General features: G+C 43.5%; 1 long non-coding RNA gene across 1 annotated transcript in view; it reads left to right on the top strand.

Moving 5' to 3' along the window:
- The window catches only part of LOC118717068, a 203,605-nt gene extending 200,577 nt beyond the window's left edge, over positions 1 to 3,028 (top strand). Inside the window, exons 5-6 of the long non-coding RNA XR_006741372.1 lie at positions 955 to 1,019; positions 2,502 to 3,028. This is a non-coding gene — a long non-coding RNA (uncharacterized LOC118717068). The remainder of the gene's footprint in view (positions 1 to 954; positions 1,020 to 2,501) is intronic.
- Positions 3,029 to 26,977: the final 23,949 nt, after the last annotated feature.

The following is a 26,977-nucleotide window of genomic DNA, read 5'->3' as shown; positions in this document are numbered from 1 at the left end:
TCATGGATCACTCACGGGTAGTGGCTCCTTCCAGACACCTGCCCCACTCAAGGCAATTTCCTCTTTTCAGTCTCAAGAACTGTTTCAGACTTTGCTTTCCTACGAGCTGCTCAGAAGAGCCCAGCCACCATCCTTGGAGTAAAACAGGATCCTCCAGGAATTACATCATTTATTTTTCAACACAGATTAATTCAATTTGGTTATCAAATGTATGATCGCACGCCCTTGTAAAACTAAACCAAATAGATGCCCTGATGTAAATTTCAGCCCTGGTTTCACTTTCTTCCAGTGAGAAAAACAAAGGCTCTCAAAGGTAATGGGTATATCACCTCTCCAAGGGGGGGAAAAGGGTAGGCTTTCAATTTTCTTAAACATAAAACTTAAAATCCACATGTAATAATAAACAAATGGTTTAAGGCATTTTATGTCATAAATGTGCTGCCATAATTTAGTTATGAATTTCCAGGTCCAGGCATTATGCTAAAACCCAACGGTCATTATGGAATGTCTGTATATTTGATTTCCAAAGCTCCAGATAGATTTTAATGTGTTCAGTGTTATACCACTGCATTCCCAACGCTATTTCTGTATCCTTAGAGACATGTCCTAATAACAGCCCTCCATGTCTTCTGCTTAGTGAAAAGTGTGAATAATAGCTCCAAAGAGAAGCATTTATGCATATATACACACATATATGTATATATATTTATTTATATATGGTTTTTTAACTATAACATATGTTCTCACATGGCCAAGTGATTGAACCCAATACAGTTAACAACTTAGGAAGGGATCCATTGAATTTTCCAAGTCTCTTCATGACCAGAATTACTTTGTAAGGAGACCCTAAATGTGGAATAATCAACATGTTAAAGTAATCTAGATGTTTATGATTTGATAACTCTTTGGTGCATTGTTTAACAACATGTTTTCAATTTACTTTCCTTCAAATAGCTCCAAATAACCCCATGATTTGGGATGATTGATTATGGGAATGCTGCTTTTACTGTACATCCAAGGTAATTTTAAAATTACATCTTCTTTTCATTGTTAAGGGGTAAAATCATTTGCAGGTCTTGACATGATTTATCAGAGAAAGGGGGACAAAGGGTCAGTGTTGGCCTCACTCTGTTAGAACATTGTTATGTGAGCCCAGAAGTAAAGCATTAGACCCCATGGAAGCTGGGTTCTAGTCCCAGCATGCTCAGTAATCAGTTCAGTGGTCTTAGAGAGTCCTTCACCTCTTGAGACTCATTTTCCTCCCATATAAAAACCATCAAAACAATTGGGATCAAAACCTTCCTGAGAGATTCTGATGCATTATAATTGGGCCAACGCCTTGAAATGAGTATTTTCTGTTAATAACCTGAGGTTTATAATTATACAGGTTTGGAAAACACCAGGTTAAACAACTTCTAAGTCCAGCTCTCACGTTCAGTTCTTGAATGTAGTTTTCCTGTCCTCTGGACATTTATCTTTCAACATAACCATGTTCTTAATGATCAACCTTATGTCACTGTATGGTTGCTGGGTATTTCTCTCAGACACTGTGCTCAAGCTTGTATGTAAATGACCCGTTTGATTCTCCTCAGAACTTGGCACTGTCAGTGTATTCGTCATGGCTAGTAATCCTACCTGGGACAACAAACTCCCAATCTCAGTTGCTTGAAACATTGATGTTTTGTTTCTCACTCATGTAAAATCTCACTCCATCTTGCAACTATGCTGCACACATGTCCCTCATGGGAAGACCAGGACAGGAGACATTTGGATCTTACCTACCGTGATGGGAAGTGACGAATGACACTTCTGTTTACAACTTACTCTGTTAAATATTCTCATGGCCCTGATCCAATGGGAAGACTGGGAAATATAAGGAGCAAATGCAGATCTAATAAATAAAACTGTCTCTGCCACAACCAGGGATCTAAATTTTACAACTTTAAGAAACTGAGGGTTATGAAGGCCAATTTGCACTTGAAGAATGTCAGTGATGAATGTGTCACACGGTATCTGATTCAAAAAAGGAGGCATGCATTATTCACAATAGCCAAGGTGTAGAAACACCTAAATGTCCATCAGTAGATGAACGGATAAAGAAAATGTGATACATACATACAATTGACATTATTCAGCCTTAAAAAAGGAAAACCTTGCCATCTGTAACTACATGGGTGAACCTGAAAGACATTTCGCTAAGTGAAATAAGCCAGGCCAGAAGGACACATCCTGCATGATTCCACTTGCATGAGCACCCTAAAAAATCAAACTCATGGAAGAAGAGAGTAGAATGGTAATTTTCTAGGGTTCAAGGGAAGGGGAAATTGGGAGGTGATATTCAATAGTAATAAGGTTTCCCATTTAACTCCTCTCTAAAAATAAAATAAGTTTATGGATGTAACAGCTGTCAAGCACAAATTTACAAATACTAATAAAATATAAAATACTGTTTATGTAAAAAAGGCATGACTTCCATGAATAAAACTTTTTTTTTTTCTTAGAGAGAAGAGGATTTTCTCCCAAATATCCTACCGAAATGGTATTTTTGAAGCTATGCTTGCTACTCTGTGTGCTGAAATCTGAAGACTTCTTCCTTCCTGCAGCAGACAGGTGCTCCCACTACAGAAACATGATGTCCCAGGGGACTTTCCCGAGCTCTACTTTGACTCCAGTTTGCTCACTACAGTGAAATAGGACCCCCAACATGTCAAAGAATCATCCTTTTTACCTTAGCTCTTTTAAGCCATCCTAAGCAGAGATTATTTCTTTACTACTAAACCTGTGAAATAACAGGTTCGTCCATTCAAAGCACACCTGTTGTAAATAGATACTTTTTCTCTCTTTCTAGTCTTTGTCCCTGAGAAACTTCTCAATAACTCAACAAATAATTTTAAGGGTGTTGAGAGAGAGATTTTTGGAATTATGATTCAGAAAGATAGGCCCTGTATTGGAGAAATATCTAGTCCCCAGCAAAAGCAAAACAAAAGGAAAAGATCAACCAAAGGACTTGTGTGCACACATATGAGCCTAACCAGTGGTCAAGGACAATAGGAGGGTGGGGGCATTGGAATGGGGGGTTGAGTGGGAGGAGGGATTGGAATGGGGGGTTGAGGACAAATATGTGATACCTTAATCAATAAAGAACTTAATAAAAAATGAAAATAGCAACAAATGACAGATAAGTCATGGCAAGACTTGAGGTGAGGGCCATAATCTATATACTTATGACTGAATGGAAGCCTAGGGAGGGGAACAGTTACTTCTGCTGGGTTTGTGAAATCTGGAAGGGCATCATTGAGAGAAAATGACAATTTTTCTAGGCTGTAAAGTGAGGCATCACTGGTTCCTTATAGGAGTAGAGTATGGAATAGCCATCCAGGGAAAGAAGACTTGGAGCAGGAACTCAGAGGTGGTAAAGTCTTTCTATTTGCAGAAAGTAGTGGGCTGGGGCTGGCTGGAGATCAAATGTTCAAGAAGATAAATATTCTTACGAAGGAGTTTGGACTTTACTCCACATGCATTATGGAGGCATCGAGGTTTATAATTATGGGTCTAATTATAGTGGTTCTCCACCTTTCTAATGCCGCGACCCTTTCATACAGTTCCTCATAAAATTATTTTCGTTGCTACTTCACAACTGTAATTTTGCTACTGTTATGAATCATAATGTAAATATCTGTGTTTTCCAATAATAAGAATTGTAACCTGGCATGTGACCCCCCTCAGAATAAAGATAAAATTTCTCAGGTTTTCTTTCAGTTAGTATGGTTGTGTGACTAAGTTTCACTCAGTGGGACATAGCTAAAGACCCAATGGCAGTTCCAGGCATTTTTCTTACAGACAGCTGGCACCTGGGGCTTCTCTTGTTTTCTTGCTGCTACTTAGAATGCCGATGTGATGATGATCTACTTTGGCCTACTTTTTAAGACCATTTGAATGGAAAAGACCAACTGCACTTTTCACCACTTGAACTGCTTTTGCATTTTTGTCAAATACCATTGGGCATACTTATGGAGGTCTATTTCTGTGTTTTCTATTTTGTTCCATTGATCTGCCAATGCCATGTGTATTAATTATTGTATCTATATAATAAACGTTAATGTCAGGTAGAGTGGTTCTCCCACTGTATTCTTTTTTTCAAGATTCAAGATGCATTTTAAGAAATATATTTTATAGCATGGAATACATATACATGAACACACACACACACACACACACACACACACACACATATGAAAACCCTTCCATGCAAAGATATATTGATTATTTGTGATGCGCCTTTCTTTTCTAACCTATGATTCATCCTATTTTTTCATAACAAAGTGCTGGTCATGACCCAGTACATTGACATCACCAATGGATTTTTTTTCAACTTGCAGGTTAAGAAACACTGAACTAGAAGGGAGTGGGGAGTGGATATTTACCATCAATCCCCTGGGTCCCTTACAGGTCAAAGTAGCAATGACAGAAACTGAAGGTGCAACAACCATGAGGTTGAGGTTGCCCTGTTCACATTATTTTTTTCCTAACTGGGAGAATGATTTCTAAGAACATACAGCCCACTTTTGGGGTTGTTGTCTTACTGGGATAAAATTGTCTCTAAACATAGGTTTGGTTTCCTTTGAAAATGGAAAAACCACTCAGCAAGAGTAAGAGGGTACTTATTATCACATAAATCAATAGGCCAATTATTTTACATATATTATCATCTTTTATGCACATACTTCCCTAAGACATATATATTTTCCATTTTACATATGAGAAAAATATAGCCTGATAGAGATTAAGGGATTTTCTCAAATTTCACATCTGATAAGCAGCACAATTCAGAATCAAGCCTGTATTGGTCTCACGCCTTCTCCCAGATGTCATGCATGAAGCTAACCTAGGCACCATGGGTCGTCAATGCCAGGAGCTACAAAGGAAGGAGATGGACTCTTTTGGACGGTTTACAAGAAGGTTCTTAAAATGACAATGTAACAACCTACTTGGTACAGGATGCTGAGAGCCACACCTGAGCTGTACAAAGTCTGGATCACTGATGAAGATGCTACTGAACCGAGCCATCATACCAGCCAGGACTACTAGTCTTGTACATAAGTAGGGAAAAATTTTTATCAGGTTTAAGTCACTTATTTCAGGTTTATGTTACAGTTGAATCCAATCCTGATAGAATCACTATCCCACAAGAACAGTGGCAGAAAAATATATATCCATCACATAAATTCACTTTTATAAGGGAATGAAGTCAAATTATTACCCCCAATAAAAAGGTGTTTTGCAACATGACCCAGGAACTTAGAAGCACCGTTTGTTCACTGGTTCTCCTTGTCTCAGTCTCACATGGACATATGTGAGAGCTTGGTCTGCATGATGGCAGGATATGACGTGCTAGGGAAAGAAGAGCTTCCAAGGACAGCATAGGGATTGTCAAGGTCGGGTCAGCAGTGTACAACCCACCCCTCTGTCCCCTACATCTCGACTCTGTAGTCACAAGCAAGACGAAGAGCTTCCTTGTTTTCCATTTATTAAATGTTCTAGGACAGTGGTTTTCAAACTCATTAGTCAACAGAGCCAGATATCAACAGTATAATGATTAAAATTTCTTTTGAGAGCCAAATTTTTTTAAACTTAAACTATATAGGTAGGTACATTGTTATTAACTTAATTAGGGTACTCCTAAGCTGGCCTTTGCTAAAAACTCAAGAGGCCAAAGAGCTGCATGTGGCTTGAGAACCACAGCTTGCTGACCACTGTTCCAGGACAAGAAAGAGAAAAGACAATGGTGGATACGTGGGCTAGAAGAAAAATGAATTAAATTCTTCACTGAACAGAAAGTTCAAATTAAAAAAAAAAATGCAGGATACTAATTTGAACCATAGCCCCATGTCTAATGCTTTTAGCCAAGGAAAGGAGAGAAAAGCAAAAGAAATCTGAGTCAGAGGGAAGATGTCATGGTGAGTTTCAATGGGATGAATTCCTTATTAATTTTAAAGAACACGATGCAACATGGATTTAATTATACAAGTCAACCCACCCACATTCCTCTGTTGCTTTTCACACACATGGACTTCTGAGGATGATGAAAGGTGGGTGGGGAGAAAGGGAAAAGGAGGAAGAGCACGGGGTGGCTAAGGCCATGGAGAAGGGGGCTCTCCTCAGGGTGCAGGCGCTCTGAACTTGACAACCATGGTGCCTCACTCTAGTCACTACAACAGTGCCAGACCACATCAGCCTCAGCCCGTCCATTTACCGTGACTTCAAGGACACTTACATTTTGTTCTATTTACTGTTAAAGGGAGAGTCTTAAAATTTAGAGATGGAGCAAAGACATATCACAAAGGAGACAGATAGCTTAGGAAAAATCTCTTTCAGCCAATTTTCATTTCCTGTGAAAGGCACAGCTCAATCTTACCAAGATTTTTCACTAAGAACAAACAAATCTATTAAAATGAAAGAGTTGAAATTAATCAGAAAATGTTTGTAAATGTATATATATTTTATATATATATATTAAATTTTTGTTGTTGTTAATCCTCACACAAGAATATTTTTCCATTGAATTTTTTTTCTTTAAGAGAGAGTGGAAGAGAAGAGACAGAGAGAAACATCAATGTGAGAGAGACATCAGTTGGTTGCCTCCTCAGGTGTCCTGACAAGCACTGGGGATTGAGCCTGCAACCAAGGTACATGCTCTTGACCAGAATCGAACCCAGGACTTTTCAGTCCTGCAGGTGGACACTCTACCTGCTGAGCCAAATCAGCTAGAGCTATATTTTTAATAACAATTGTATTGGAGTAAAACATGATGTTTTAATATACAAAAATAGTGAAATGATTACTACGGTCAGATCCATCTCCACATTTTGGTTTTGTGGCGAGCACCTCTGAGATCCACTTTCCTAGCAAATGTCCGGTATACAGGATGGTTTGATCAACTATAGTCCTCATGCTGCACTAGACCTGAACCCAGCATTCTACTTTCTCTGGGTTCTCCCGGGGGCTTTCTACCTGTGCTATAATCAACAATAATCCGAAATCCGTGCAGGTGAAGACATCAACAATTTCCCGTAATCAAGACCACATTGTTTCTGCCTGTTTTTTCTGTTAACTGTCAGGTAACACCCCAGCGAATTTTAGCTGTCAGAGAGCCCCAGTGACCATTCTGTACCTATAGTTTATGTCTGGACATTTTTAGGCTCTCAGACTGAGGGCATCTCATTTGGAAGGGAATTGGTAGTAAAATGATGGGCCCATAAAGTCACAGGGCATCAGCAGCTGAGTTCAGTTGAAGACAACAACAAAACCAGTCTAGCTCTTTAAAACAAAAACAGGCAAGACAGAGAAAGACATACTCTCACTTGGAAGGCTTTGGTAGGCCTCCAGGAATGACTCCCAGAGCTACACCACTCAACTGGCCCGTCAGGGCAGCTGCCACCTCTCCTACCATCAGGGAGATGGAGAATTGGAAACACTACCACTGAAACATGGCTCTAGGGACACAGTCTTAACCATAATCCAGGACTAGGAGCTGCCTTCAGAACAACTGAATTTAGAACTGCACCATGTCTGCCAATCTGCACTGGCAAAATAAACGTCTATGCCATGCACTACCTCCTGATCAGGACTCTCTTTGGAGAAACTGGCATTTTTTTTTTATTTTATTATTATTATTTTTTTTTACAGAAGGAAGAGGTTTGAGATGAAATAAAGCAACTTCACTTGATTACCCTTCAAGTAGCTTGCTGTTAACTCATTTCAGGTTTTTCTGGTGGAGGACGATAATACTATTCAAAAGTCCAGATCACCTTTAAAAAGACCGGTGAACAACCATAATTACTGGGGAAATTACTCCATCACCGTAAGACCTTTGGGTGGTGGCAAAAGCAAGCAGAATAAAGATAGTTCTGTGCCAACAGCGGTTTCCGAGGAGGCAAGAGCAGCAAAGCAGCAGCAGCTGGGCGCTGGGCGCCAAGGGGGAGCCAGCTGCTGTAAAACCACCCCTGATGGAGCACCTACTCAGAACCTGGCAGGGGGCCAAGCGCTTTATAGGCAGAGTTCACTTTCACAGCTCCCACCTAACATAGAGGCCATCCGCATTTTATGAGAGAAACATTGAGACTCAGTGGTGGGTGGTTTGTTCTCGGGCAGAGTCTGGGTGTGCCTCTGGAGCCCGTCGTCTTGCAACCACACTGCTTCTCCAAAGAGGAGGGTTGGAAGGAGAGGTATCCCAGGAACTTCAGCAGCATGGAGCTGCGAATGAAAGACTTGGTCTTGCCGAAACCGGTTTGGCTCAGTGGATAGAGCGTCAGCCTGCAGACTAAAGGGTCCCAGGTTTGATTCCAATCAAGGGCATGTAACTTGGTTCCGGGCACATTCCAGGTGGGAGGTGTGCAGGAGGCAGCTGATTGATGACTCTCTCTCATCGATGTTTCTAACTCTATCTCTTTCACTTCCTCTCTGTAAAAAATCAATAAAATATATTAAAAAAAAAAAAAAAGACTTGGTCTTGTTTTCCTGTCAGCAGCATCCCAGGCTGTTGGTCTGCCGATCCCGGGAGGTTTGCAATGAGTGTCAAATTAAATTGAACGGAGTTGATGCCAGTGCCACAGTCTAAGCCTAATACTGTCATCCACAAAGTCTTTAGAAACCTTCTCTTTATTCCCAGCACCCTCCAGTGAAGATTTCAGAGTCACCTCTGAAGGAGGAGATGCCCAGTAAATGTGACATTTTTGAGGGTAGGAGCAAGGCTAGCGAGGGCCCATAAAATCTGCCTCAACAAGAAAAGGAAAGAGGACTGCAGTTAAGGACTTGTTTAGACCAATCTGATTCCGCAGGCTGGGGATCTGAAATTACCGCCACCACCACCACCACCGTCAACAACAAACACATGCTCAATGCTGCCATTTTCCCTCCTCTCCACCAGCTTGCCCACAGGCCAGGCATGCCACCACTACCTGCATCTTCCCTGTTTACACCAACCCAGCAAACAGCTCTCCCACCACACCCTCGATCTGGTCTCCTCCATCATGACCACTTCTGAGTGGTCTCCTGTTACCTCTCAGTCCTGCCGTGGGCACCTGTGCTCATGTGGCTTTCTGCCCTTCTGTGGGAATTGAGGACTGTCCTTAATTGAAGGTACACAGATTTCCTGGTTCACCCCCAAGGGACCCCATCCTCTAACTGCAGCTTGGATTTTAACCCTACAATTCACATGGTATTTCAAAGATCATTTTTTAAAAAAAACAACAACAACAAAAACACAAAACTTCCTTTATAAATACAAATGTTTATGACCAAAAAACAAGAATAAATTGAGTTTTAGTCTTTTATCATGAGTTGGTGCTAGGTCATGGGAGCCATTAGTCTGAGTGGCCAGGTATGGTGTCCCCTGTCCAGCCATCATGCCAAAGTATCCCTAGGGAGCATTTATGGGGAGAGGTAAGCTGTAAATCTTCAGAAATTTCAGTATTTTAAATGCACACAAAGTGAGAGACCAGTGAAGTGTCCTTGTGAACCTGTTATATGATCAGACTGGATGTTTCTAGGATTTTGGGTAACTGAGGACTGATTTTCAGATACCCTGGTGGGTTTGAGTCTTGGAAGCAAACTTGGCTCCCTTTTCTCAATGCTGAGCCATGCTGGGATCCAGGGTGCACAGGGAGGCAAAGGAGAGTTCTCAGAGGGCCACCGATGGACCTTGTACCTGTCCTTCTCAGCCTGTCCGTCTCCGTCTCTCCAGTTCTCATCCCCTTCCTCTCAGAGTAAATTATTATTTAATGGATTCTCTGAGCTTTTGTTTTCAACAATTTTGTCTTTATTTCTAACTAGAGGCCTCGTGCACAAAATTCATGCATTGGGAAGGGGGGGTGTCCCTTAGCCCAGCCTGCACCCTCTCCAACCTGGGACATCTCTCTCACAATCCAGGACTGCTGGCTCCCTTCCTGATTGCCCCTGACTGCTTCTGCCTGCCAGCCTGATCACCCCCTAACCACTCCCCTAACAGCCTGATTGATCTCTAACTGCCCCCCTGTCAGCCTGTTTGCTCCTAACTGCCCTCCCCTGCAGGCCCGGTCACCCCTAACTGCTCTCCCCTGCAAGTTTGGTCACCCCTAACTGCCCTCCTCTACAGGCCTGGTCCCCACCAACTGCTCTCTCCTGCAGGCCTGAGACCCCCCCACTGCCCTTCCCTGCAGGCCTAGTCACCCCCAACTTCCCTCCTCTGCTGGCCTGATCATCCCTAACTGTCCTCCCCTGCTGGCCTGATCGCCCACAACTGCCCTCCCTTGCAGGCCTGGTCTCTTCCCACTGCCCTCCCCCTGCTGGCCATCTTGTGTCAACATGGTGGCAGGATCTTTGACCACATGGGGGCAGCCATCTTGTGTGTTAGAGTGATGGTCAATCTGCATATTATTCTTTTATTAGATAGGATGGTTAGCTGGTTTGGAAAATGACTTCCTAATACCAACTTTCTGCTCAATGAAGTGAGGCCTCCATTTGCCTTTAACCCATGGCAGTTAGAAGGATGACTGCCCCAGACCGGGCTCAGTGAGTTAGCAAGTGATCACATGCACAGTGGCCTGCAGTGTTTCATAAACTTCAATCCCAGTTCTGATTAAACTTTGGTTTTCCAAATAGAAGATACCTGTTTGTCTTAGTCTATCCTCTTGGCTATTTATGGGAGGGAGGTTAGAGATAGGAAATGAGGTCTTCAGGAGTGACAAAAATAGGGAAGAGGTTTCTAAGACTCTACTGGGGTCCTGATTGAGTCCCTGTGAAGGGGCCTTGCCTACCATACAGAAATTTGACTTTGTTCCTTCATGTATTACAGCTAACACACGTTCTCAGCTGAACTCTCCTGTTTTATATCATCTCACTCAAACATCACTTCCACTCTTCAGCTCAGAGACGTTCTATTTACTTTTACCAAATCACGTGATGTGAGATAAATGTTTGAACCCTTATTTATGGGCATTTAAACGTTGCGACACTGCTTTTACAAGGCAGTGGGCTGATTCCAAGATGGATAAGCTACAAAGCTACAGTTGGCCTTCATCCTGGCTGCACAGCGACAGAGACCTAAAGTTGGTTTTGCTCATAAAAAGGCAAACAATGACACACAGATCTGAAAACAAACAGAACCAGAGTGTACCCTGCAGGATGCTAGGAGGGTCCTTTGGCCTGGTGTCACCCAGGTGGAACACTGACAAGTGACATTGGGAGACCTAGTATAGCTTCATGTGTCCTAAGAGTTGTCAAACAATGGTACTGCCTAATCATGCCTGTCCATACTAGCAACACATAAAACATGTGCTGATTTGTCAGATGTTTAGTATAAACCTAGTGCTAACCAGCTGCCCCTTGAACACTGAAGGCATTTTGAATGTATTATATACTATATTCTTATATCAAGACTAGAGGCCTGGTGCACGGAATTCACGCATGGGTAGGGTCCCTAGGCGTGGCCGGCGATCAGAACTGCCATAGCTGGGGCCTTTCTTCCTTGGGAGTCTTCCTTTGTTCCACACTGCCCCCTGGTGGTCAGCACATGTCATAGTGAGTGATCAAACTCCCAATCTCCTGGTCGAACTCCCAACGGGACAATTTGCATATTAGCCTTTTATATATATATAGATAAGCTAAAGAAAGTAAAGTGCTATTAAGAAAATCATAAGAGAAATACCTTGATACTACTTATAGAAGAAAATCAGTCTTTAAGTAGACATATTGTTCAAAGGTCAGGTGTACATGAATTATTAATCTAATGATCACAACAACCATTAGCACTTATGCCCAATTTATAGGAGAGGACACCAGAGCACAGAGAGGTTGCACCACTTGCCTTAATTACCCAACCAGAAAATGGCAAAGCTGGGACTAAAACCCCAACCTTCTGTCTCTAGGGGCCCCACTGTGCTCTGCCTACTTCTCCTGGGGTAGGTGCCCCCTGCTCCCCATAAATGCATTCAGCAAGCCAGGGCTCCCTGTTATTCAAGGCAGTTACTTCTATTGCCTCATAGACTTTTCAGGACACTTGTCATGTTGAGCTAAACCTGCCAGTTTCTACTTGAGTCTTCCTACCTCCAGAGACATCCAGAACATGGCTTTGTTTTCTTTTTTCCTCCAAATAGCTTCTGGATACTTGAAGATGCTAATTGTGCATCTGAATGTTACCTTGTGCTTAGTGGAAGCAATCCTCTTATAAGAGAAATACTGCAGCACTGGATATTTAAACAATCCTCCACTCCCCCAGCATCTAGTTGGCAGCACACATCTAACATTGGCACCAAGAGCATTAGGGATGATGTCAAGGAAATAATAAGAAATGCTGATAAATATTTAAATAGCTATCCACGGTGTCATTTGTATTCTCCACAAATTAGAAATAACCTAAGTGTCACAATAAGGCAACGAATAAAGTATAATTTAACCATGTGATATACTATGCCCTCATTAAAATTAATGTTTTCAAGGGAACCCGTGTACACTGCTGGTAGGAATGTAAATTGGTACAGCCACTAGAGAAAACAGTATGGAGGTTCATCAAAACATCAAGAGAGCTACAATATGACCCAGCAATCCCTCTCCTGGATATCTATCCAAAAAATGTGAAAACTCTTATTTGTAAAGACATAAGTATCCCTATGAGCTTTACAGCATTATTCACAATAGGCAAGACATGAAAACAACTTAATTCTCCTTCAACCAAAGATTAAAGAAGATGTGGAAAAGGTGAAGGAATTAAGAAAAAAGCAAAAAGTTCGAAGACCAACGACAGTATGGCGATTACCAAAGGGAGTTAAATGGTGAGTAAAGAAAGGAAACTTCACTTGGGGTGGTGAACACACACTACAGTGTACAGATGATGTACCAGTATTACAGAATTGTAGCCCTGAAACCTGTATAATTTTATTAACCAATGCCATCCCAATAAATTCAATAAAGAAAAAAGATGTGGTACATGTATACAATGGAATACTACTTAGCCATAAAAAGGATGAAATACTGCCATTTGTGTCAACATGGATAGACCTTGAAAGTACATACACTAAATGAAATAAATCAGATGGAAAAGGACAAGAACTGTATGATTTCACCCATGCGTGGGATATAAAACAAAAAGCGACACATAACAAACAATACAAATAACCTCATAGAAATGGATAACAGTTCAGTAGTTACCATATGGGAAGGGCAGGAGGATGAAGAGGTAAAGGGGGTGATATATATGATGCCAGAAGGAGACTACATTTTGGGTGAAGCACTCAATGCAATGTCCAGATGCTGAAGTATGAAACTGTGCACCCAAAACCTATATGATGTTATTAGCCAATGTCACCCTAATACACTGCATTTAAAAAAAAATCAATGCTTTCAAATAAAAACTAAAAATAAGTTCTCATAATAGGGTTCATTTTTAAAAGTGGGATTTAAGACAGTATTTAAGATATCACCCAAATTTTGAAAAAAATTAAAAAGAAAAAAATTCACAAATACATGTATTCAGAAAAAGAACAGAAAGAACCACACCATTCTACTACTAATAAATAATATCTCTTCTTCTAAATAACCTGCACATTTCTCAAACTTTCCAAAATGGGCATTCATTACTTTCGAAATCAGAGAGAATCTATGAACATTGCATGTATGTGTATTCTGAAAAGTAAAATATGTCCAAGTATCACCTCCAGCTGAAGTTGAATTTGAATATTGGGGAGACAGGCAAATGGCATTGAAACAGGGTGCTTCTACCACTTGTTTTGACGCCAATGTTCTGGGCCCCAGATTGCTTTGACCTCCTCGTTAAATCCAAAGCTGAGATGAAGAACAAATATTTCCTGGGACCCACTTACATTACAGATTATTCCTTTGTCTGAAAAGCAGATTTAGCTGGGTAGTCTATATCGTCATTGCTAAATCTGGCAACCCTTCATGCAGAAGATCCCTTCAGATTTCCTTTTTACCATTTTTTTTAAAAAATGTAAAAGCATCAACCTTCGTTTTATTAAATCACTCACCCAGGAGTCCTGTGCAGGACGCGGCGTGCTTCTGTCAAAGCTGAATTCCAGAGCAGCCTCCTCCGCCTTCCTTGCCCCCATATCTCTTTCTCTGTCCCATTCCTTCCTTCTTTTTCCCTCTCTCTCTCTTTCACCCCAATTTCCCCCAAATTGCTCTCCTTTAATTTTTTCATAGCAAAGGTGGAAATTTATTGAAGAACAAGTACAGACTCCCATGCGGAGAGAGGGAAAGAATTTTATAGCACAGACCCTCACGTGGGGAGGGGAAAGAGCCCCCCCCACTCTCCTTTACTCTGTAATGAATTACCAAAAAAGAAAAGACAAAAGAAATATCCCGCGTATTTTCTCCAATGCATTACTAGTGCAGACAGTCATCACAACGTTCCCATGTGGGCCTGCTGAGAAGCGCCTGGCCCCCTAGCCTCTGGGGGGCAAGGTCCATCCCCTGTCTCCCATGGACCCCCCTCCTCCCCTTACCTAGGTCACTGTACCTGTGGCTCCCTGCTTTCTCTCCCTTTAGCACAGACAATGCAGCTCTTAGCTCTTCTCTGCATGCTGCCCTGGGCTGCGCCTCCCACAGCCACGTGCCCAGGGCTCATCCACAGCTGCTTCTCACAGCCTCATTTGCTTCTCAGCTGCGCTCTATTTGCTCTGGGACAGTGGTCGGCAAACTGCAGCTCGCAAGCCACATGCGGCTCTTTGGCCCCTTAATTGTGGCTCTTCCCCAAAATACCATGGCCTGGGCACGTGGCTGTGGGAGGAAGAAGAAGTGGCGTTAGAAGAAGTTTAAATTTTAAAAATTCGTCTCTCCAAAGAAATTTCAATTGTTGTCCTGTTGATATTTGGCTCTGTTGACTAAGGAGTTTACTGACCACTGCTCTGGGAGGCAGGGGAATGACAATATAGACATTTAGCAATGGCACTATAGACTTCGTGGCGAGTTCTATCTTTCTAGCCCCTCCCTTAGGAGCTGACCCAAAAGGAGGAGTGGACAGGACCCCGTCATAGACCAATATCTGAACTGGTGACTCGCCCTACCTCACCTTTCCCGTCCTGGGTTGTGGGTTTCCAGGTTGTCTGAGGCTAGGTGGAGAGAAAAGGAGATCTCAATCCCTGTAAATACACTTGCCTTCTAAACCTTCCTTTCACCCAGAGCATGAAGATTACTAATTCGAACTGTGAAGAATTAGCTCCTTTATTTTCTGCTCCGATTCTGCCAAACTGTCCCTGATGCAAATGGCATTTACTGGGCAGATTCATGGTGGGGAAGGGGATGGGAAGGGAAAAATGTGTTGGTGAATGTTTTTCATGATGATACCATACCATACAGTAGAGGCAGCATGAAACAAATCCAAATAGAAAAGCAGCCAGAACAAAAATTGCTGGTGGCCAGAGGGCAGAATAACGTAGAAAGGTACCTTCTCCCAATGTCAAGCTGATCACTGTCTGGTTGGGAACACATCGAAAGCCGGAATAGCAATAAAGGACAAAGCAGCTCCAGCAAGAGGGTGTGTCCGCTAACGGTGGCCTAGGAGGAGAAATGGAACTATGCAGAGGCTGAAGGAGAGGGAAGGGATGGGCCAATAATGCCCACTGATGTCAGCTGGCAGCAAGGATGGAAAGTGCAGGGGCAACACTGCTTTGGACACAGCCTGTCGGGGAGCTGAGGGTCAGTGTGGAGCAGATGGGACTCACCTATAAAATGCTGCTGCCTTTCCTTTTCTCCATGTCATTCAAGTCTTTGTGCAACTGCTTGCTGAAAATGGGAAGATCATTGTAGTTGTATTTAAATGGGGAAGAGCTGGTTCTGTCGGCTGGGTAGCTCTGAACGCTTTTCTGGTCAGCATTTTGGGGTAAGCTTAGTGAGGCTGAAGTACTACAGGAGCATGAGATGCAATCACTCATTCATTTATTTAAAATGGATTTGTTCCTCAAATACTATTTGAGTGTCTGCGGTGTTCCCAGTCTATGCTAAGCAACGGAATGCAGGGGATGGGTACAAAGCAGCCGCTATCACAAGGGTGTCTCTGTGAGGAGGGTGAGCCAGCATGTGTAGGAGATGACCAGGCTTTAGTGGGAGAGGACCTCAGGGGACCCTGCAGGAGCAGATGGAAATGAGCTGGAAAGCAGTCAGGGGTCGGAGAACAGGTCTCACGCGCTCAGATCTGATCTTTGATGATGGAGAGTCATTGATGGGTCTTTAGCAGGGAGAGTAACCACGCAAGTCACATTAGAGAAAGATCATCCCTGTGGCACTGCTAACTGCAAGGAGGCCCAGGGGAAGCGGGGAGGCTGTGACAGAGAGGAACTAAGCCAGCGGTGGGGGGAACAGAGGGAAGGGCAAATTCAAGAGGGTGTCTGGGTGTGGAATGGAGGAGCGTAGAGAATGTACAAAGGAAAGGGTCGGGGGTGAAGATGACGTTCAAGTTTATGGCCTGGAAGGGGAATAACAAAGCATCCAGGACAGAAAGGAGGTTTCCAGCGGATTAGAGAAAAGACACTCAGCTTAGACAGACCAAAGCTGAGAGGCCTGTGGGACATCCAGGAGATGCCTCCGAGCTGTCTGCTGCGCAGCTCTGAGGCTCAGGAGAGAGGTCTTGGCGATTTATATTAGAGAGTCAGGGCCCCGGGCTGTGAGTCAGGGCTACCCGGAACGCTGTTATTTCAGGGGCAAAAGAGAGTTGCCAGGGGAAGAGATTGTAAAGAATCAGCTGACCTGGAGTGGAACCTGGGGCCTGAATAACAGGAGACAGAGAAAACAGCTTATCAAGAAGAAGAAGGAGGAGGAGGAGTAAGAGGAAGAGGAGGAGGAGGAGGAGGAAGAGGAGGAGAAGGAAGAGGAGGAGGAGGAGGGGAAAGAGGAGGAGGAGAGGGAGGAGGAGGGTGTGGATAACTGCCAATTCATAGCAGATTCCGCACTGGGCAGTGGCATTCAAGTCTGACTGCAAGGTGACTGCGGGCCACAGGAGGCAGCGCTCTGTACATCTAGTCCCCCGCACACAGTAGGCTGTTTGTAAATAGGAGTTGAAGATGGAGATGTTTAGCAGTGGGAGCACGTGTCTGAGGAGGGAAACAAAGGAGCGCATTGGGCAGAAGAGAGCTCCTTGCAGTGGGTGGGAAACCAGCACCACGAGGGGCTTTCTAACGTTTGGAGGACAAATATTGAGCCTGAGTAGTTTTTTCTTCTTCTTCTTGTTTTTTCTTTCTTTACATTTTGAAGTGAAATGACTTTGGGCCAATAAACAGGGAGACGCTGGCTGTAGCTCCCTCCTGTAGCTCCCTCCTGTAGGTCCTGTGAGGTAATGGCTGTAGGCCTGGGGCACGTTTTCTCACCCATAAACTCAGCGCCTATCTGTCTCATCTGCTCCGCAGAGAACACACGTGGGGTTTTGCGAGTGTTTGGGAACACGGAGAGAAAGAGAGGGGTAGAGGCGCAGCAGAGGCGGGGAGATGGGAGCCCGATTGCTACTATTTTACTAGGTCAACGCAAGCAAACTAGTTCCCACATGCATGAAGTTATGGTCAAGATAACTTCCATCTCGTTTCTCCCAGGCCCAGACGGTCATTTTCTGAAGCGTCATCACCATCACCATCTGGGCCTACAGCGGGGTACATCAGGTGTAGAAGGGGCTTTAAAATACACGCTGACTTGCCCTGGTGGGTAGCTCAGTGGTTAGAGCATTGGCCCGGGCACAGAAAGGTCTCGGGTTCAATTGCCAGCCAATACCTGAGTTACGGGTTCCCTCCCAGCCCCAGTGGGGGAACGTGTGGGAGGCAAAGAGTCAATGTCTCTCACATCCATGTTTCTCTCTCTCTCTGTTTGCCCCTCGCCCCCTCCCTTCCACTCTCTGAAAAGCAATGGAAAAAATAACCTCGGGTGAGGACATTAAAAAATAAAATAAAATCATACTCTGACTCAGTCGGTCCTCATTGCAGTCCAGTGGGGGTTGTGGTCCGGGGGGGTGGGGGGGATTGGGGTTATTATTGCCTACCCTTTCCAGATGACACAGGCCTGGGCTCCCAAACTGGCCATGGGTGAGCTCTGTTTCCCAAACTCATGCTCCTGCCCAGTGGGCGTGGCTCATTGGTTGAGTGTCAACCTATGAAGTAGGAGGTCACAGTTCGAGTCCCGGTCAGGGCACAGGCCCTGGTTTTAGGCTCCATCCCCAGTGTGGAGTGTGCAGGAGGCAGCTGATCAGTGATTCTCTCTCATCATGGATGTCTCTCTCCCTTTCCCTCTCCCTTCCTCTCTGAAATCAACAAAGATATGTTTAAACACACACACACACACACACACACCACATGCCCTTTCTGCCTCCCTACAGCCCTGTGTGCTCCTGCTGGTCAGTCCTTCTGGAGCAGAAACCCTCCCCGCTAAGGAAGCGGGGAGAGTCTGCTCTCAAACCTCCCTTTGCTGTGCTCCCTTTTCTTTCTGGGAGGTGCTCCCTGGGTGCGTGCACAGGGGCGAGCCAGCCGCCCTGCGGGCTCTCCAGGCTGCTAGAGGCAGGAGTGCGAGGAGGGCCAGTTCCCAGGCACACGGTCCAGGTGACCGCACAGCGGCCCAGCTCTCCAGTGCCGAGGGGCCGGGATGCCTGAGCTGTGAGCTGGTTTCTCCCCACGGCCTGGGCAAGATACCCCTGGACACTCCCTCCCCTACAATCCAAATATTTAGCTTCGGGCCTGCCTCAGCTGTGCTTTGGCAAGACGTGTCTGGGGGGAGGCTGCTGCGCCGAGGGGCCCTCCTTTGAAGCCATGGGTGTCCCCCGGCGATGTGGGGCCCAGGCCAAGCGCGTTGGGCTTTGCGGCCAGCGGCGGCTTGGAGACACTCTGGGGGCTGCTGACTTCCTCTGGGGAGGTCTGGGGCCAGGATCCCTGCATGGCCGTGGGCGATCAGTGAGCTCTCTTCCTGGGAATAGCGCCTCCTGTACCACCCCCGCTGGCCAGCAGCAGCCTTCCCAGGGCTCTGCATGCTGGGCAGTCCCAGGCTGAGGCATACCTAACTTAGTGCTCTGTATATAAAATCTGTCTTAGAGCACTAGTTAAGTATACAATTTTACCTATATGTTCCCAAAAATTCTAGTTTAGCACTTCTTAGTTGGGATTCAGGAATCTGTGTTTTAACAACTCCACCAGGTGATTCTCATCATGAGAGAAGGTTGGGAAACACTGCATTAAGAGAACATCTTAATTAGGTAACCTCCTAATCCCTCCAAATACCCAAACAAGGCTGGAGAATAAACTGCAGACACAACGCATGGGGAATTCACGGAGCCTGAGGCCAGTTACACTAAGTGACCCACTAGGTCCCATTCACCCCAGTTCCTGGAAGATCATGAGAATGGTTCTATGGCTATGTCTATTGCTTAATCCCATACAAATCCATTTGGCAGCCTGAGTCTGGGTAACTACAGAACCACTGCTTCACACCTGGCTGACAGTTACAAAGAGAGGCCAGGTGCTGTCTCAGGTGGAAGAGAGAGGGATGATGACTTCACCTCAGTTGCTAATGTGTGTGTCAGTTTCCCTCTGTCTAGATGTGGAGGGCACCGGCCCTTCCTCACTCAGGGATTATTTCCACAGAGTAAACACTACTAACAACGTTGTTGATGGTAATAGTTCTTCCTGTTTGCCTGCTGCGCTTCCTAACAGTTTATGTTACAAAGTCATTTAAGTCTTATACCTATACCTAATAGGTACTATTATTTTATCCATTTTAACATGAAGAAACTGAGGCTCAGGCCATTAAGTAGTGTGTGGTCTGTTGTGAATGTAGAGTTCTCCCGAGGCCATGTGACCTGTGATGTCACAACAGATTGAGTGCAGAAGCAGGTGTGAACATTTGCGACTAACACAAACATTAAAATTTTTCATTAACTGCTTTAAAAAATACACATATTTTTATTGATATCAGAGAGGAAGAGAAAGGGAGAGAGAGAGAGAAACAAATGATGAGAGAGAATTATAGATGGGCTGCTTCTTATACACCTCCTACTGGGGATGGAGCCTGCAACTTGGGCATGTTCCCTGAGCTGGAGTCAAACTGTATCTCCTGGTTCATAGATCAACATTCAACCACTGAGCCACACCTGTCAGGCTCATTAACTGCTTTTAAAAGTTATGATAGTTATTTTCATAAAATATGTTATTTTTAAATGGATTAGTTAACATTAAAAAATTGTCCTCATTTATAGTTTCTGATATGTTAACTATTGATAGATTATGAGCAACATAAATTTTTGAGGTCCTCTATGATTTCTTAGAGTGTAAAGGGGTTATGAAACAAAAAAAGTTTGAGAACACTTTGTTTGTTCCATTCTTTAATATAAAATAACTCCCACTCTCTCATCTTGGGAAAATATAACTTGATAAATAAAACCTATGGCATGTTCACTTGTGCCTGGTCAAAGGTAGACACAGCTTTGTCCTGATTATTACTATGTTTGCCTGCTATTTAGTTCTTTTAGGAAAAATATTTGGTTTGTCCCCTGGATATCTCCTTCTCCCTAAATAAATTATTACTTATTGAAGATATTGAAAGGCGATGATACTTACTTATTGAGAATGCTACCCCTGTATTGAAAACAGAGGGTGGGGAAATAGGAAAGAGAGTAGCTGACAAGAGAGAATGAGTTCAACAGGATGCATATAAGAGACAAGGGTCTCTCCTCTAGGCACACATTGACCTTGATCACAGGAAGAGCAGAAAGCAGAGAAAGTTGGACATTCTTCTCTGGAATGGCCCTGCTCTCCAGAATTGGTCTGGCGGGTGCTTCCTTCTGCTGCCCCTGCAGCATCATAGCTTAGCCATTTGGTATTTTGGCTTCCCCTCTTCAAAAACAGTCTACTTATGCCTGTTTCTTAACAACAGAAGTCGAAAGAAAATGTGTGGATTTAGGGGGGGAAAAAAGGAATATATATATATATATATCCCAGTACTACCTTTAAATGCACCCCCCCCCCCCAAGGAATATCAAAATATCTTTGGAATTTGTTGTGAAAATTTGACCACATCCTACTTAGCATGAGGTTAAAATTAACTGTAACATGTGTTTTAGGGATCTCAATTTGCAAAATATTAATAGAGTTCATGGGCAGTTAACTGCAATAAAGGGAGGAAATGAAGTTTATAGTGCAGGACCCTGGGGATTACAGCCTTCCCTGCCCCTGAGCACATTCATGCCCTAGAACTCAGGTGAGGTGAAGAAGGGGAACATAGGAGGAAATCTCAAGGTTAACATAATGGATCTGCTTCTCTTCCCTCCGGGCAGAACTTGCAATACCTTAGGCATGGCCTTACCCAGCTCTGGCTTCTTCCTGCTTATTCATAAACCTTATTATTCTGCCAGAGCTGAAAATACAGGGACCCTCAGCAAGATGAATAGCTGCCAATATAACAAGGGAGAGCCCCGACCTATCCCTTGTAACTTCTCTGCAAATACTAGTATGATCTTCGCTGTGTTTGGATCTGAACAACTTAGTAAAGAGAAAGTCATGGAAGACATTCTGGGTTGAACATCAGGAGATGCAGACTTTTCCTTTCTCTGTGATTGATTCTCCTGTGACCCGGAAGCAATCACGTCTCCCTTCTGGACCTCAGCCTGCTCACCCAATCAGAGAGATAGTGGGGCTGGTGGTCTATACAGGCTTTTTCTAGTCACTTCCTCCCTCCCTCTCTCTTTCCCTCTTACCCTTCCTTTTTTCTCACTAGATTATTGATTTATCATAAAAGAATATAATTTGGGAAAAGCCAGATGGAAGAGACGCATAGGGGAAGGCATGGGAAAGGGTGCAGACATTCCATGCCCTCACTAGGACACCACTCTCCCCAAATCTCAACACCAGGCTGGAAGCTCTCTGACCCTGTCCTTTGGGCTTTCCATGGAGGCTTCACTACCTAGACTTGCTTTTAAATCCTTAGCCATCAATGTTTGATCCAACCTCCAGCCCCTCTTCTCTCCCCCTCCACTTATATAGTTTTTAGTCACAAACCCCCACTTTGTTCAGTGTCCAAGGCCCCCCACAGGATCACAGCTCTGCCAAGAATTCAGCCTATTTCTCAGAGGTATTGATATCCTGCCTTACCTTGTCAGTGCCTGAATCCTTTGCCTGAATGATAGATGCTGTATCAGGGACCACCTTCTGAACCCTGGCCCGAGCTGGGACATAGCCTCTCACACTCATTTTCTTAGGTCCATTTGGGTTGCAAGCTCCCACCCCCTGAGCACTCATCACACATGGCTTTTGCTTAAACTTGATTCCTGGCCCTTGACTTGTGAGCAGATAGAACAATAGTGGCCCCACTATGGCTTGTTGTTTGTTATGAAGACCTCATTTTACTCTCATTAAAGATCTTACTGGGAAAGAATTTTATGATGCTAGTTCATATTCTTTATGGGAATTATTTGATAAGGATTTGATAAGGTTTTTTTTAGGCTTATAATGAGTCGTAGTGGATCTTCAGAACACTGAGAACTAAAGGGAATGTGTAAGGTTTGTTTGTTCCTTTATTTGCTTGTTCTAATTAAAGTTAGTCTTTGCACAAATGTTGTAGTTATTTTAATTGTGTACACTTTGTGCCTTAGTTTATCTACATACAGACCCTGGCCAGAGGTAATTTGTTTTCTTTTTAAAAAAATATATTTTCATTGGTTTTTAGAGAGAGGGGGAGAGTGGAAAGAGCATCCATCACTGCCTCCTGCATGCCCCCCATCGGGGATGGAGCCCACCACCATGGCATGTGTCTGGACTGTGAGGTGAACCAGCAACCTTTCAAAGCCCAGAAGATGCTCAACGAACTGAGCCACACAGCCAGGGCAGTAATTTATTTTCTCAAGAGAATACACCCGAGGCTGAAGCATCAGAACTACACACCCTGCCACCTCCTCACTCTGCAGACTTTGATTTTCTCAAAGGCAAGGGAACTCTCAGCTGGCTTAGATCACGATGCCTAGAACCTAGAATTAGTCCTTGCCCTCTAGTCCTAAGCCCCAAGAAAACTGGGGTAGACCTTAAGTATCCAGGTGTCTACTGGAAAGCCAGTCTTTTAGCTCCCAGAAGTGAGCTAACCAAAGGCAAAGCCCCATTGACCTGCCTCCCAACGCAGAATGATGCTCTTCATATCGTGGAGCTAGTCAATACTGAGTTACTGGAACCCCTGGGACTCTATGAACTGGACCCATGACCACATCCATTGAGATCCTCTACATCCTCTCTCAAGGCACACCCAGCTTTTGTTTCCAATGGGCCCAAGCAATAGTGTCCCAGGATGCTTTTTGCGCCTGAAAAACAGCTGAGTGAGTTCTACAGTTTGGGGTTCCTACTGAATTTCTTATGATCAAGGCAAGTTCTTATCCCTCTCACCCATTCACAGTCCAGTCAGGGAGGTCATCTGGGGAAACTGGCACATCTAGGGATGATCACCTACACCCCTTAATAACTCAGGCCTGGCCTCACTGGCGCAAGTGAGACTGGGAGAAATTCCTTCTGACTCTAATCCTGGATCCTTCTTACTTGCTGCTCTTCTAGAAAATTCCCTTAAGCAGCTCAAAGTCCTCTGAAGGGCTTCTCATGCAACCGGGTCCTGAAGGTGGTGGGGAAGCCATCCTTGGGGCTGCAGGGGTATTTGCATGTTACTAAGCAGAGGCATGTTACTAAGTAAGTAGTGCTTTCAGAACAAGGGGGGACTTGGATTTTTCTCACCTGGGACTAATTCAGAGGGTCACAATAATAGAGCCGTCTGAATCATGGGCTAAGAGGTGAGATGACAAGAGAGATATTGCTTTTGCAGTGGGCAGCTTTGGGTCCTATTTCCTGCTCTACCAGGTCCCAGCTCTGGGGCCAGGAGCCTTTTTCTTTTTCTTATCCTGAATGACAACTTCATCCATCAATTAAATGGAATAAATGCACCTTGAGGAGTTAATGTGAGAATTAACTGTGGTCTTCCCTATAAAATATTCACGTAGAATTCAGTACAGGGTAAAGGCTCAATACGCTATCAAACCTGTTTACTACAACAGAGGAGAGTTATAGCATGTTAATGGATTCTCTTTATTATCCTCTTTGGATGGGAAAGATTCCAAGGGAGCCAACAGGGGCATGGCCTAGTTAGTAATAGGAAAATTCATAACAAAACTTATTTTTCCTTATTAGCTTCAGCAGAGCTAAAAGGAATAATTGTTCTGAAGTTTGGACAAAAACAAAAGCCTAAATTCAGGTTCCATCTGTCTTGCAGACAAGTCAAGTATCACTACCACACACGCCCCTATCACATATGTGCACACGGGTGCAGGGAACATGCCCACATACACATGCATGCAGACATACAAGTACATACATATATTCACATGCAAAGTTCCCCTCTAAGCCAAGCTACTGCCTCTGCTCTCCCTGCCACTGTCTTCAGCTCCCGAGCTGTGCCAAAGCAGGAGAAACTGATGGGTCAAGCTTGCTGGATTCTAACTCACCAAAATCACTGAGATGACCTGCTGCATTCCTTTACAAAACATTTTCGGCATTTTTCATGGGTTGGGAAATCATGTTTCACCAGGAATAAACCGAATCTAACCCCAAAGGACTAGAGCTCAATTTCAAACTCAGAACTGAGGAGGTCAGAGTGGGCCGTACCACGGAAAATCACTAACTCCCTTCCCCCGGCAAAGCAAGCCTCACTCTGGAAGAAGGAGAGAGGCTGAGAGGCAGGCACAGCAGTTTCTAATATTTTTCCTCTTGACTTCTCTTAATTAGTGTTGACTAGCTTAACGAAGCAATTAAGGGGCTTATTTGCTTTTTTAAATCACATGTGAAACTTAAGAAACCTTGAAATAGAAGAAATATTTGTCCCCAAGATCTTACCCCACAAGGGAGATCGGTTTGAATATTCTCCAACCACTAGAAAGTGAGAACAACTGGCCTGCTCTCCGAAGGGGGCCCAAGCAAAACAGACATCGCAGTAGCCAGCTCTGCAGCGAGCTGCCCTGGAGGGACCGGCTGCTGCTTCCATGTCTTTCCCCCGCTTCCCCCCGCTGAAAACACAATAATTAGTTTTTAATAATAATTAACTTCCACAATAATGTGAATAATGATATCTATCACTGTTGGCTTACTGATGTGCTTGCAATTCTGGTGCACACTTTTCATATATTATTCCAATCAAAATCTAACCCCTCCCATTTATTACTAGAGGGAGAAAGAGAGATGTAGAGAGGTTAACTGGCCTGCCCAGGTTCCCACACCCGGCAGAGCCTGAATTTAATTATTTTGGGGACATTTATTATGAATTCTTGGGGTAATTGTTAATCATAAGGATTGTGGCCCAAGTACACTGGAGATTATTCAATATAAATATATGGTAATTACACTTATATTTATATAAATACCACTTGTAGATGAAAATTTCTTTTTAACTGTTGTATACGGTAATTATATAATCAAATTATCCATATTATAACCTAACATTCTTTATACTATGTATATGTTAATCATTTCATCATTGTAGCATTTTATATTTTAAATTACTTTTTAAAATAAAATTGTATATAGTTATATACAATTTATATAAGCAGATTAATAACTAATATTAAAATAAAAATAGATAAAACATGACATGTACATGATACAGATTTGAAATATATAAGTCATAATATAATGTATGATGTAACAAACATAATACTTAATATATGCAATATATTTTATTTATTTTAAAATATATTTTTATTGATTTCAGAGAGGAAGGGAGAGGAAGAAAGAGAGAGAAACATCAATGATGAGAGAGAATTTTTAATTGGCTGCTTCTTGCAATCCTCTTAATAGCAGGCAACCCTGGCATGTGCCCTTGACTGGAATTGAATGCGGGACCCTTCAGTCTGCAGACCACTGAGATCAAACCAGCTAGGGCAATATATATTACAGGACATATAATGTGTGGAGATTATATCTTTACTAATTATATATAGTTGTTTATAAAATGATCCTATAATTGGATGAATAGCAGGTTAATTAAGAAATTATTTCAATAAGTATATACTTATAGGATAATATCCTAGATTATCTACTAATAAATGCATTAGATTACTAAATAATGAGATTAAGAAATTCAGGCTTATTCCAAATCATAAAGTCTTTGTATTCTACTTAGTTAGATGAGTAGGTGGAGAAGAGAAAGTGATGAAACAAAGGAAGAAAAGGGAAACTACCTTAATGCTTGCCCAGTCCTTGTAGTAAAGGACAGGGTGGCATTTGTCTGCTTTCACTGAAACAGTAGAGAAGACGAAGGGAGCCACCCGGGGGCCAGTCCAACCATTCCCTCAAGCTCGCGTGCGTTCAGCGTGCTGCTCCTCAGGGTGCCAGGGAGGGGGAATGACCTGGGGTGGCGTCTCTTGGCCCAGCTCCTGGTGCTGGCACGCTCAGGCTGGTGGCCAAGTCCCTCCCAGTGTGACATCCTTGTGACCAGTGTCACTCCCTTGGAGTGAGTCTATTTTTCTCACCTCTGGGATTTCAGCCTAAATACTTGGCATTGGGAAGACTGGCAGCTCCAAGACAGGTTGGGAGGACGTTCCCGATGGGCACTGAATCCACGGTGCCAACAGGGAGAGAAAACATGTGAGCCCAGGGAGATTCCTTAACTATTTACCGAACAGGGGGGATTGTTTATTTTCTAAATATCTCCCAAAGAGTCCATTTATGAGCTCCATTTTCCACTTCAAACAGGCGAGTTGGCAGGGATATGGCACCGAAGATAAGATGATGACTAATGAATGCTCTTGCAACAGGTTTCAACACCCAGACCTCCAACTACTTATATTTCTCTCTTAACCGCCAACATCTTCAAACAGAAACATGCTTTTAAGTATTTTTGTTAATACAGCTAATAGTTTTATCTTGCTCCTGGCACTATTTCCCCTTCTGGGTAGGGTTATAAATAGGGTATTCCACTTGGCAAGGATCTTGCCCATGGCATTAGA

This window comes from Pipistrellus kuhlii, unplaced genomic scaffold (assembly GCF_014108245.1).
Source record: "Pipistrellus kuhlii isolate mPipKuh1 unplaced genomic scaffold, mPipKuh1.p scaffold_m20_p_13, whole genome shotgun sequence".
NCBI lineage: Eukaryota > Metazoa > Chordata > Mammalia > Chiroptera > Vespertilionidae > Pipistrellus > Pipistrellus kuhlii.
The sequence above is the reverse complement of the archived record's forward strand: the minus strand, read 5'-3'. Positions and strand labels throughout refer to the sequence as shown.